Raw genomic sequence first — 12,154 nt, 5'->3', positions numbered from 1 at the left:
GCAAGATATATTAGATGTAATTGCTTACTTTATCAATCATAGGCTACCATCTCAGTTGTCTTACTTGGCACTGGCAATGTTTTGTCTCGGGAGTCCTTTTTTGTTATCTGGCATAATAGTTCCATTTATTGTGACTGTGTTGCAATAAACTCAAGTTCTGATTTTCACGATTTGTGACTCAACCATTGGGGCCTTCTTGTGACTTGTATTTGCACTTGGACTGGATAGGCTACTATGATAAGCAGAATATTAGCAGCACTGGATGTGCTCAGCAGTGAGGGTTCTGTTCTCTCGCAGTGGGAAGGACTCGCCACACCGGCACAAGCAGCCTACATCAGCTGGTGAGCTGTGGAGGAGAAAGACATGTGGGCAGACAGGCAGGCACCGCTCATAGGCGTCAAGACGCCAAAGCGACTCGCTTGCTTCTCCGTAACCGCCAGTCACCAGCCTACCATTTAGCTTTGCCCGGTTATGAAAAAACTAACTGTTTATGAAATTGAAAACTAAACTATTGTGTAACCCTCCCAATTTCCCCAGTCTCCATTTAGTCTTCACTCTGGAATAAAAAAACTACACAAATAAAACGGGCATTACAAAAAAGTAGCCGAGAGCCCGTCACCATTATTGTAAATTATAATATGGTCAATCTGACAGGAGCAAGAGCCAACTCCGTAGAGAGACCATTCATCCATTCAAAACAGCATTACCGATTACACATAACTATTGAACATTATATAAAAAGTGTGTGTTAGCCTGTGTGAGAAGGACTTGTTTCATAGGCTATTACAGGCAATCACGACCACATTATTATTGGTTTCACACAGACGAGAGCACTTGACCAGGACTCGAGCACTGGGGCTCAGTCTCATGACTCGAGGCCTTGAGTGACTCGACTATGACACCCCCCCCCCCCCCCCATAAAAATATTTATCATGAAACCGCTGATTTACCATTATCACAAAAATTGGCCATTGACGGCCAAAAATCCATATTGTCATATCACCCAGCTCTAGTGGCACTTTGCTGAGCAGACATGTTTCCTTACAATATATTTCCATCTGATCACTATGTAGCCAAAGCCAAGGTACCAAATCCCTGAGGGGAATGTGCTGTAACTTACTCAATGTTCTCTGGACTTCCGGTTAGGGTGCAGGCCCTGTCCATCATGCCGCCGCTGTCTGTTACACAACACAACGCTCCATTATACACACCTCCATGTTAACAGCCTACATGCTACCTTATTATTGATTCATGTTTATGAAGTCACATTGGTTATTTCACTACAAAATGACTCAATATATTCATTGTGGGCGTATATATGGTTGTAGATTAGATTTGACAAGGCTTCAGTTTCTCTCAGCTGAACCTGTTGAGCAGGTTGTGTCATGCGCTTGCCTCGTACTCAGGGTGTGCTTCTGGGCTTCCTGGAAACGCTATCACCGATAACAGGAAGGACCTTAGTAGCAACTCAGTCAAGTACCGACATGACAAACTAAGGTATAGAGGGCCACTGTCTCTTCTTTAGGCAGAACTTACCTGCAGCTATCTGAATCTTGCAGCCTGACTCCAACTGAATTCTCGTGATCTGCTCTCCTCCTCTTCCAATGACTGAGTGTGGGTGAGAGGAAAGGGAATTACAACAGTTAAAATGTCAATATCCCAGCCCGTGTTTGTTGAAAATGACCCCAAACAGTTAATGTGAGTACTGTAAGTTGGAGACAATCACTAGAATGTGTGTGGAAGTATTATCAAGAGCTAAATAGTGTTACTTACTGAATCCAACCATCTTATCAGGCACTTTGAAGTCTTCTGTCATAATAGCCCTGCAAGACACCACGACAACAATCAATGACCGAGGCCCCAGTACAAAACCATTAAGGGTATATACAGTATCAACTGGGACGTAGTATGGCCTACTTACAAATTATAGGATTTTATTATCATACTTATGAAAGCTTGACGGGATAGTTCACCCTCAACCCAAAGATGCATCTCAGTGTTCCCCTAGGATTTCTTTCAGCAGCAATGACAGAGTGAGGTTTGGGGGGGTTGGGTTGGTAGTGGGCGTGGCCAATGGCACTGTCTCTGACCAAAACTTTAGATAGCAAATATGTCAGGTTGTTTTAAAGCAATTTTCCTGCAACCCTACACATTTTGCAACAGGGCTGAGAAAAAAAACGTAAGCCAAAATAATATTTCATGTTTTTATTAATCTGACTATCTAATATTACAGTAAAGCCACGTGCAGTGAAGTAGAAATTTTGCTGACCAGGATCAAAAAAATGGTCATGAGAAGCGAACGCAAAACGCAAGTATTATTTAATAACTTTGTAAAATGAACAATATATTATACAAGGCCTAAAGCTTAAGTTACAAGGCAACACTGACATTAACAAGACAATAATGTAGGCACCAGAGACTGTTCATGGCCTGAGTCCCTAGGGAGGAGCGAGTCAGTACTGCATTTCACCAGAGTACGTCAAGAACCAAATGCAATTAATCTAAAACCCTGTCATAAACATTGAGCTGTTTCAATAAAAATAAAGAATAAATCAGCATTGTTAACCAATACTATTACAGATATCAGACCTACAGGAAGTAAAGACAACAGAACCTCTGCTTCAGAGGTCTAAGGAGTTGGGGGATAGGGAGAGCAACACAGAAGGCTAAATGGTATTTGCCATGGTCTTATGCTATCTGACGGACTCAAACAATATCAAATGGGGGGCTCCATGCCAGGACTTTTTATTTTAGGTTCTGCCCGTCTAGTTTTTATGGGGATTGTTAGTTCTCAAAGATTATCCATTATCTTTACTACATACATTATATCTGGTTTGAGTCTTAAGTTTACACTGAAATCATTTTAGTCACGAAAAATATATAAATAAATGCATCATCTTTTTCTGGAGAGGCGGCCCGCCTCGGCATCTTAGGTTGCGCCCATATTTCCCATTCATTTGGATTGATGGCTGCCGATTTCTACACAACATGGACTCAGCTCAACTTGAGACATGAAAACTTCCAACTAGGTATCCCTTTAATTCATGAAAGTGTCATTCTGTGAAGAACATGTGTTTGACTAAAACCACAAAGGCCCATTTGTTCTGCATGCAACTATCTGAGATGCTACTGGATACAGGGGCAATAGTGAGGTTCATAGCCTGATTGATCTACTGTTAAATCAATATCTACTCACACATCAATCAATACAAAGTCATTTGAGAAGATGAGTCTCACCTTTGATGTACCATTCCACCCAGCTGGTTACCTACTGAGAAACGATATGTGGGAAAACAAGAAGGGGAAGAGAAACAGGGGGAAACAATTAGCTTGAGACCAAATTGACTCCAATCAATGCAAAACTCAAAAATACAGAATAACCATTGTGGCTGCAGGACCAAGAGAAGTGACTCCGGGTGGATTGGATTAAAAAAAAACAGATGGAGATGGCTCTGTCTGACACACAGCAGGGGTGTGCACAGCTATGGAAATGAGGCGTGTGCATGGTTCAGAGATAGTACCCGGGTCACTGGTTATCAGCACAGACATGCATTTTGACAGGTTGCAATAAGCAGTGGACTTAAAGGGTCACTGAATGATATGGTACTACTGACAGAACACCATAAACAGATATCTACAAGGTTCACTACATTTTTACAGTCGTTTGCACATATTTAGTTGTTGGAAATGCATTGAGGTAAAGAAATTAAATGCCTATGAATATAAAGCATGTATGATGTGGTGTCAATTCACACAGACATTACACTGTGGAGGACTTGTGCTTAACTTAAGTGTTAAATGGTACTTGTATTATTTAAAAGTGACCATTAAGGACCTAACAGGGGTGACCGACGTATTTATACAGCGCAACAGCCGACTGTTGTTACATTTCATATTTTGTGTAGCTTAACCTTGAGAAACTGAAGAGCAAATTGTTGAAAACAAGTGAGTTGGCCAGCCAAATAGACACCAGAACTGCACACAACTTATTCAGCCATGCATTCAGAGCGAAAATATACCACACCATGACAGGTTAAGAGGACAATAACTGACTGGAGTTTCTGCTTCACCGACACAAAATTGCCCAAATCTACATTTTGGGTGCATATGGGTAACCACACGAAACATTCCACCATTCTGCAAAGCCACACCCTTGCGGGTTAGCTACAATTCCAGAAGAGTCGACCGCCGACATACACAACAACAATAATAAAAACAATAATAATAACGTGGAAACTAAGGACAGCTTGTCAAACATGCTTGGTGAATTGAAAACATTTTGTTGGTAAACAAGATAGGCTAGTTCAAATTTACTGAGTGTTCCATTGTCATATGCTTCTAAAACAGACTGAGTATAAAGTACGCAGGAAAATACTGACCTACAGAGGGAAAACTATGAGCAATGACAGATACACACTTTAGACACAAGTATTAGGACAAGTCATGAATTCTTTCACAGACAAAATACAGTGTACATTTGAAATCAGAAACACACCCAGCGCTAGAGGCCCAAAGGAAAAGGCAGATGTTGGAAAATGAAAATGCATACAGTTCAGTTACATTTCTAGTTTGCCAGGTTTCAAACTGCGAGAGCAAAACAGAATTGCGCCGGAATGTGAATCAAGGGCTTCAATACAAAAACGTAAAACCATGTTCACACTGACCTTTGCGACCATCAGACAATACCTCTTAACCCCTTATTAGATTAGGCCAAGCCATTTCCTGTTTTATAACATAAATGCTCTGACAGAACTGCTTCCTCAGGGAGAGGCTGGAGTTAAGTCATGAGTAAAGCCTTACATAAGGTTTAGCTGACTTCTGTTACTCCTGCTTTTACTGGGCCTGTAAGCTTAGAAGGTAATTTTCCACATCAAGGACCCCCCCCCCCAAACTGGTCCCATCTCATCCGCTGCAATTCCTTCAAGGCAGCTGCAGCCCATTTGTTGAACTGATTCTGCAGCAAGATGTAGCAAACACACTAACACCACAGAATTACAATTCCTATAACCACTGGAAGTGTGAACGCGAAGCCAATGCAGCAAGATCCTTGATGTAAGGGCTCACTCAATTACAATGAAATCCAGATCAGTTGTGCTGTCTATTGAATTGTTTTCATCTGTAAATACATGTCATTGGTCATTAGCATAACAAAAAGTAACCATAACAATAATAGTTACAAAAATGAATCTTTATGAATAGCAACAACTGATATGAGCTCAATCAGCATTATCCACATTTCTAGAAGCACGGTTCCTTTCTCTACTTGGTGGACTTGCCTCTAACCACAAACCTGTTTCACTTGCTGCTGCTCGCTGCATTTGGCCTTTTTTTTAATCCCTTACAGCTTTGGAGGCATGAAACCTGCAGTTTGTGGTTTATCAAGCAACCAATGTCGATCAATCATATCTGTCGCAGCTCGAGCATTGTGCTTCAGGAGGAGGGAGGGTTAGAATGAGAAATCCCCTCAATGGCCTCTGGGTAACTAGGGATCTGCTTCTGTTCTGACCTAACAGTTAATTTACTTTGTGGTCTTGGACAGTAATCCTGCCCTGAAATAACACAGGACGAGGAGGAGAAAGCTCTGTCTGAATCGAGCTACAGAGAGGCAGAGCACTTCCCAACTCCTCCTGGCTAGTGGTTACTCTACCCACTTCCACATTTCCCCTCCCATTGGCACAAGTCAATCCAAGCCAGCCCACTACTAGTACAATTACATGTCATTCAAAACGCAACAGACCTGCTATCCAGAGGGCCCCATTGCTTGACAAACATACTAGCTAGCTCCTACACCTTCCACAAATAGGCTACGAGACAGAATATACATAAACAAGTGACAAGAGCTCACATTACGTAAAGCCGTCATGACTGATCTCTTGACCGGGGGGGGGGGTTGCTGGTTATCCTGGTCAGTTAGCTACACCACAGTCTCAAGACAGCTGAAATATGGAGTGGATTTAGAAAGCTAAGGTGGACCAATCAATTACTTCATAGTGTTTGCAATGGCACTTCAGAGAACAAGGTTTGATTAAGCCAACACGGTATTTGGCTTAAGTGTTGTACCACAGTCCTCAACAAGTACGGTAAGATTGCATAAAAAACCAGAAGGACCCTCACACTCGGTTGCAGCGCACTTTACCAAAGCCGTTTGAAGGGTACCCAGTTGAGCATACTGTAACGGGGATAACTGTTAAGGCTCATATTAAAACAGGAGGATTGTTTTGTATAGTGCACGAGGGAGAGTGGAGAGACCCACTGCCACCGCCTGCTTACCTCCATCATCCATTGAGCGCTTCTGGCCTCCGTAGCCATAGAGAGAGGGGTCTAGGACTGGAGAAGAGTTGTTCATGTGGGGCATCTGGTCACCTCCCATCTTTGCCGCAATCTGAGGAGACAAGAGGGATAGAGGAGAGGGAGGGCTAGGGTGAGCACACTGATAGCAGCACATAACCGGTCCTAGATAATTAGACTAGTTATATTAGAAAGGTTTTATTTTACCTTTATTTAGCCAGCCAAACTATTACCCAAAACTATGTACTACTTTTCATGTTCTAATTTCAGTAGTCAGACATTTTTACTCAGTCCCCTACATCTGAAGGAAAATGAAAGGCAGTAACTACCTAGTTATGAAACTAGCTATAGCAGCACCACATGCACATTTGACAAAACACTGCTTGCAACTCCTCACCCGAAATTTGCCCCTTGCCAACACCAATTAACTACATGTATTCTCAGTAGATTGACATTCAAATCCAAACATCGCACAAAAGCATGAGGTAAGTTTCTCCTAAACCCCTCCTCCACCACTACCTCTAGCCATTAAAGAAAGTATAGAGTTTCGGCAACATAGTCACAGATTAGACGCTGACAATTAGAGGCTGACAATTAGAGCCTTCCATCAACTTCAGCAATCATTATCTACTTCAGTGCCATCACACAGAGCTTCCTGCCTGCCTCTGAAAGTGAGAGGGGAGGAGAAAAAAAAACAGCTGTCCAACATGGCTCCTGATCCCAGTTAGGGCTGAGCTGAACTGGGTAGGGGGCCACGGACTGGGTGAGTGAAGGCTCCCCCTCTTCCCTAGAGCTAAACCTTCTTTCTGGGAAATGTCGGGGTGGTATGTCAACACTGAGCCGCACACTGATAAATCAACTACCTAGCGAAAGGCTCGTGCCTAGAAGACTAGTATAGTCCTCACAAAACAACTGTTGCTGACTGTCAAGGGGGTTTGGGACAGGCTAGTTCCATGAGGGAAGAAATGCCAGAGGATATTCTGATGCTCAGGGAACATGCCCGAGGTTGGTGAGGCCAGTTTGCTCTGAAATTACAGGTCAAACACTCATGTGTCAGGGGGTAATTCCACTCTGCATACCACACTATGGCATTGATGTTAAGGTTCTTGAAGTAAAAAATATTTGTATTCTATCTTCCATTAAGGACTGGATGACATTTCATATCAAAAACATTGTGAAGTGAAAGATTCTCCGGAACGTTTATATAGTTTTTGTCCAGTATTTCGGAAAGTAGCGCAAGGAAAAATTGGTCCCCGAAAAACTACAACACATGTGTACGTGTACCACATCATTGCTCCCTCGCTCTGCTCTGGGTGCATCTTGTGCCTCTTGCTCGATGTCACTCAAATGACGAGGGGCTGAAGCTCATTGGATTGAACTCAAATTGCTTGGGGGCTGGCCCACGTGGGGGGAAATGGCACAGCTTCCAGAAAAAGTCAATTTTAAACAAAGGATTTCGTGGCTAAATGAGGTAATACAGTAATTCCGCGCAGATTATGCATGTATGAACTACACGTCGACCCATCCAACGCAAAGCTATTTCTAGTCTTCCCATTCTTAAATTTAGTTTTTGCCTCTTAATCTTGGTTTTGTCCATCAGCTAAAAATACAATATTTTTGGTTAATGAAATTATATTTCACCACAGTTTAGATGATACAATGAAATTAGGCGAACGATGAGAAGTTTTGCAACCAGGAAATGGTGGAGCGATTTTTGCATATTGCACCTTTAAGGAGAAACGACATGCATTTACTTGATCAGAGAGAATAGCAACTCAACCTCAACACCCAATGACAGTAGGCCTAATGTTCAGTCACATTTTACATTTAAGTCATTTGGCAGACGCTCTTATCCAGAGCGACTTACAAATTGGTGAATTCACCTTATGACATCCAGTGGAACAGCCACTTTACAATAGTGCATCTAAATCATTTAAGGGGGGGTGAGAAGGATTACTTTATCCTATCACAATATCAGATACATAGGGCCTACAGAAAACATAACACACAAGGGCTATTTTGGGGTGGAGTGCTATTTTCAGTTAGAAACTGTAGTGCTGAGCGATTAATCAGCATTCTGGTTAGGCGTGTTATCCATTTATTAAACTATAATTGACCTACAATTCATTTATTTGAATTCCCATATTGGTTCTGTGCATTCTACATAGTTTAGCAAGGAAAACATGGTAATGAACTACAATGACCATAAACCATTGTCTGGTCTGTGAGCCAGTCACAGAAAGGGAGAGAAGAGAGACAAATAGAGCTGTTGCTTCGAAGGCATCAACCTGAAAATATATGATTAAATGACTGATAGTTAGTATTCAGCAGTTATAAAATGATGCCTTATTTATTTTGATGAACTACTAAAAATAGTGATTTTGTCAGACAGCAGCTCTATAGAGAATAATGTGAATTAATCCTGGTTATGATAAGCAGCAATGGTCAGTCACTACCATGATTTATTAACTGTTTTATTCTGTGTTACAGCATTCAACACACAATGTATTTAAATGTTTAAAAACATAATTGAAATGGAAAATTGTGATATTTTAGAAATCTAACCGAAAACAAACTCAAAAAGCATTAACCGCTCAGCACTAAGAAGCAGTGTATTGAAATCTTTGGTCTTTGTACAGGCTAGCAGTAAAATGGGCAGAGTCTCTGGACCTGTTCTACTTTTCCCCCTATGGAGTTGATAAATGCTAAATGGGCAAATGGCATGGCTGTCCTATTCCTCTTCCCAGAAGCACAGACCTGGGGCCTATAGGGAAGCCGCAAGGGACAGCACGGTGCCACGGTTTCCAGAGAAAAACTCAAACCTGACCCACAAGCGTGATGGTTGACTACAAGGCCACACGCTTGTAGCTCATGGGATATGCACACAGCTGAGAGAGTTGGGGGAAGAGACCTCAGGCATTATGAAATGGACACCAGTACACCCAAACATGTGCTTATGCCATATGTTCATCTGGGTTTATTTGCAGGAATGTGTCTTTCTCAGGGCGAATATGTTGTGAATATCTGGGTTAGTGTCGATTATGGTAATGATGACTAAAAGTTGCTTTTAAAATACGCAGGAGGATTTCAGCTCATTATTTTCTTTGTCATATTTCCCTGGCCGAGACTATATGAAAACAGGTGTGGGTTTTAGCCCTGGGAGTAAAGGCTTCACAAGAACTCGGCCCCGAGTGCAGATACCAACTAGGAAGGAATGGGGAACAGTTGGCAGTTTTCCTTCACTGTTTTCAATAGCCTACGTCCTGAAGTTATAGTCATCTTGGGAAACTTTAACCATGTTGCATGCATGATACTGGTATTTTAAATGGAATAATTTGCACCGTAGTAGCTATGTTGCTAGCTGTGGTTTGATGATCAATTGTAACATTGTAGTCGAATACAGAGTGTGGGAGGTTAAAGATTAATCAATTCTGAATAACTACAGTGCCTAGCATTTTTTCATCATATGCCCAAATGACATAGCTAACTTCGAGACGTCAAGAAGTAGCTAGTTAGCCAGCTAAAAAAATGCATATGAATTATTGGACGTTACAACTCGTTAGCTAACTAGCTAGATAAGGTTAGCTAGTTAGTTACCGGTAGCTAATTCCAAGACTGGAGTCACGTTGTTGTACCGTTAGCTAGCCAGTAGCTACTGAGTTATAACGTCCAACACCATTTAGCTAGCTGACACCCTGGCTGCAAAAAAAGTTCAGTGATCACATTCCCGCTAAACTAGACGGTCAACATAAGCTGTTGCCGTTGCTAGTTAACCGTGCATGTTATCTGGCTTCATTTGTATAATCGAGGTTAGCTAGTTTTGCTACCAGACTGAAGCACTCGATAGCTTAACAGCTAGCCAACGTCAACTCGGTATTGGATTCTGAAATTGTTTGGCATGGCTACATCGCTGTAGTTAGCTAGCCAACTTATTTTATCCAGTGTAAATGTGCGAGTGGTTGCAATTTAACACATCGAGTTGTCTTGTTTTCAGCTATTAAGACAACTTTTGACAGCGCTTGGCTGAAATCAGCTGATATTTCTGGCTTCACCACGAAACTAGGCCACGGCCATACCGGTAGTTTCTCGACGCTGGTGGTAGAAATAGTTAGCTAGTGTTAACTAGCTTCAACTTATGTGGCTTTACAACAGGTTGCAATTTGTTGCTTATGCCTAGCTTTAAAAAAAAGTTACCCTCACCTCAGTTTCATGCAGTTGATTTCTATGTTGCGTCAATCATGCTTTGCCTAATTAACTTGCTTGTTATTTTGACTTTTTATTGTGCGTCTTTTGGTCCGCATTCTCAATCTGCAGGCACAGCCATGCAGTCACTTGGACCTAGTGTGGCTAGTTAGCTAGCTATATATACGGGAGAAGTGTTTTTTAGAGTAAAGGGGGTTCTGTGGGTGCGCTGGTAGAAAAAAAAGTGCACTCCTCCACCACGCAGAATGGTCTTGTTCGTTTCTCCTCTGAAATCATTCGGTTTCTCTTCGTTGTAATGAATTACCTGTCGGGCCCGGTGTAAAGCGTCGGCGAAGCCATCTGCTTTCGTTCCAGGCTGAGCCACCGAGGCCTGTCCCTGTACCAACTCCGCCATCATCATCATCCCTACTACAGCAGCTCAGCGACACACCAAAAAAAAACCTTTAGACTAGCGAGCAAATCAAGCAGCACACGCGCCGACCTCAGGAAGAAGAAGCTGAGCCCCTTTCTACACGATACCGCGAGATTCAGAACCATCCATTTTGGATACATGTATTTGATGAAATCACGCGTTACTTGACAGATAGCATGACCATTTTAACCGGAAGAAGTACTGATGGAGGTCAGATGGGTCGTCTTTAGTTACCACAGCCACAAAGTAATAAACTCCGCCTATTTCTAAATGTAACTTCTTAAATATGCATTTCCTGGATGCTAAAATTATAAATGGTCGCCTAATTTCAGTTTATGTGACAAAACAAGAACGTATAGTGTAGATAATCATTGTAAACCGCTGTGAAATATACACTGCTCAAAAAAAATAAAGGGAACACTAAAATAACACATCCTAGATCTGAATGAATGAAATATTCTTATTGAATACTTTTTTCATTACATAGTTGAATGTGCTGACAACAAAATCACACAAAAATTATCAATGGAAATCAAATTTATCAACCCATGGAGGTCTGGATTTGGAGTCACACTCAAAATTAAAGTGGAAAACCACACTACAGGCAGATCCAACTTTGATGTAATGTCCTTAAAACAAGTCAAAATGAGGCTCAGTAGTGTGTGTGGCCTCCACGTGCCTGTATGACCTCCCTACAACGCCTGGGCATGCTCCTGATGAGGTGGCGGATGGTCTCCTGAGGGATCTCCTCCCAGACCTGGACTAAAGCATCCGCCAACTCCTGGACAGGCTGTGGTGTAACGTGGCGTTGGTGGATGGAGCGAGACATGATGTCCGGGCCAGTCCACAGCATCAATGTCTTCCTCTTGCAGGAACTGCTGACACACTCCAGCCACGAGGTCTAGCATTGTCTTGCATTAGGAGGAACCCAGGGCCAACCGCACCAGCATATGGTCTCACAAGGGGTCTGAGGATCTCATCTCGGTACCTAATGGCAGTCAGGCTACCTCTGGCGAGCACATGGAGGGCTGTGCGGCTCCCCAAAGAAATGCCACCCCACACCATGACTGACCCACCGCCAAACCGGTCATGCTGGAGGATGTTGCAGGCAGCAGAACGTTCCCCACGGCGTCTCCGGACTCTGTCACGTCTGTCACGTGCTCAGTGTGAACCTGCTTTCATCTGTGAAGAGCACAGAGCACCAGTGGCGAATTTGCCAATCTTGGTGTTCTCTGGCAAATGCCAAACGTC

The 12,154-nt window shown here is 42.5% G+C and overlaps 1 pseudogene; it reads right to left on the bottom strand.

The window, feature by feature from the left end:
* Window positions 1-10,970, bottom strand: part of LOC135544467 (far upstream element-binding protein 3-like) — a 28,121-nt pseudogene extending 17,151 nt beyond the window's left edge.
* Between the last annotated feature and the right edge of the window lie 1,184 nt (window positions 10,971-12,154).

The sequence above is a fragment of the Oncorhynchus masou genome, chromosome 8 (genome assembly GCF_036934945.1).
Source record: "Oncorhynchus masou masou isolate Uvic2021 chromosome 8, UVic_Omas_1.1, whole genome shotgun sequence".
Lineage (NCBI taxonomy): Eukaryota > Metazoa > Chordata > Actinopteri > Salmoniformes > Salmonidae > Oncorhynchus > Oncorhynchus masou.
Note: the sequence above shows the minus strand (reverse complement) of the source record. Positions and strands in the feature narration are given on the sequence as shown.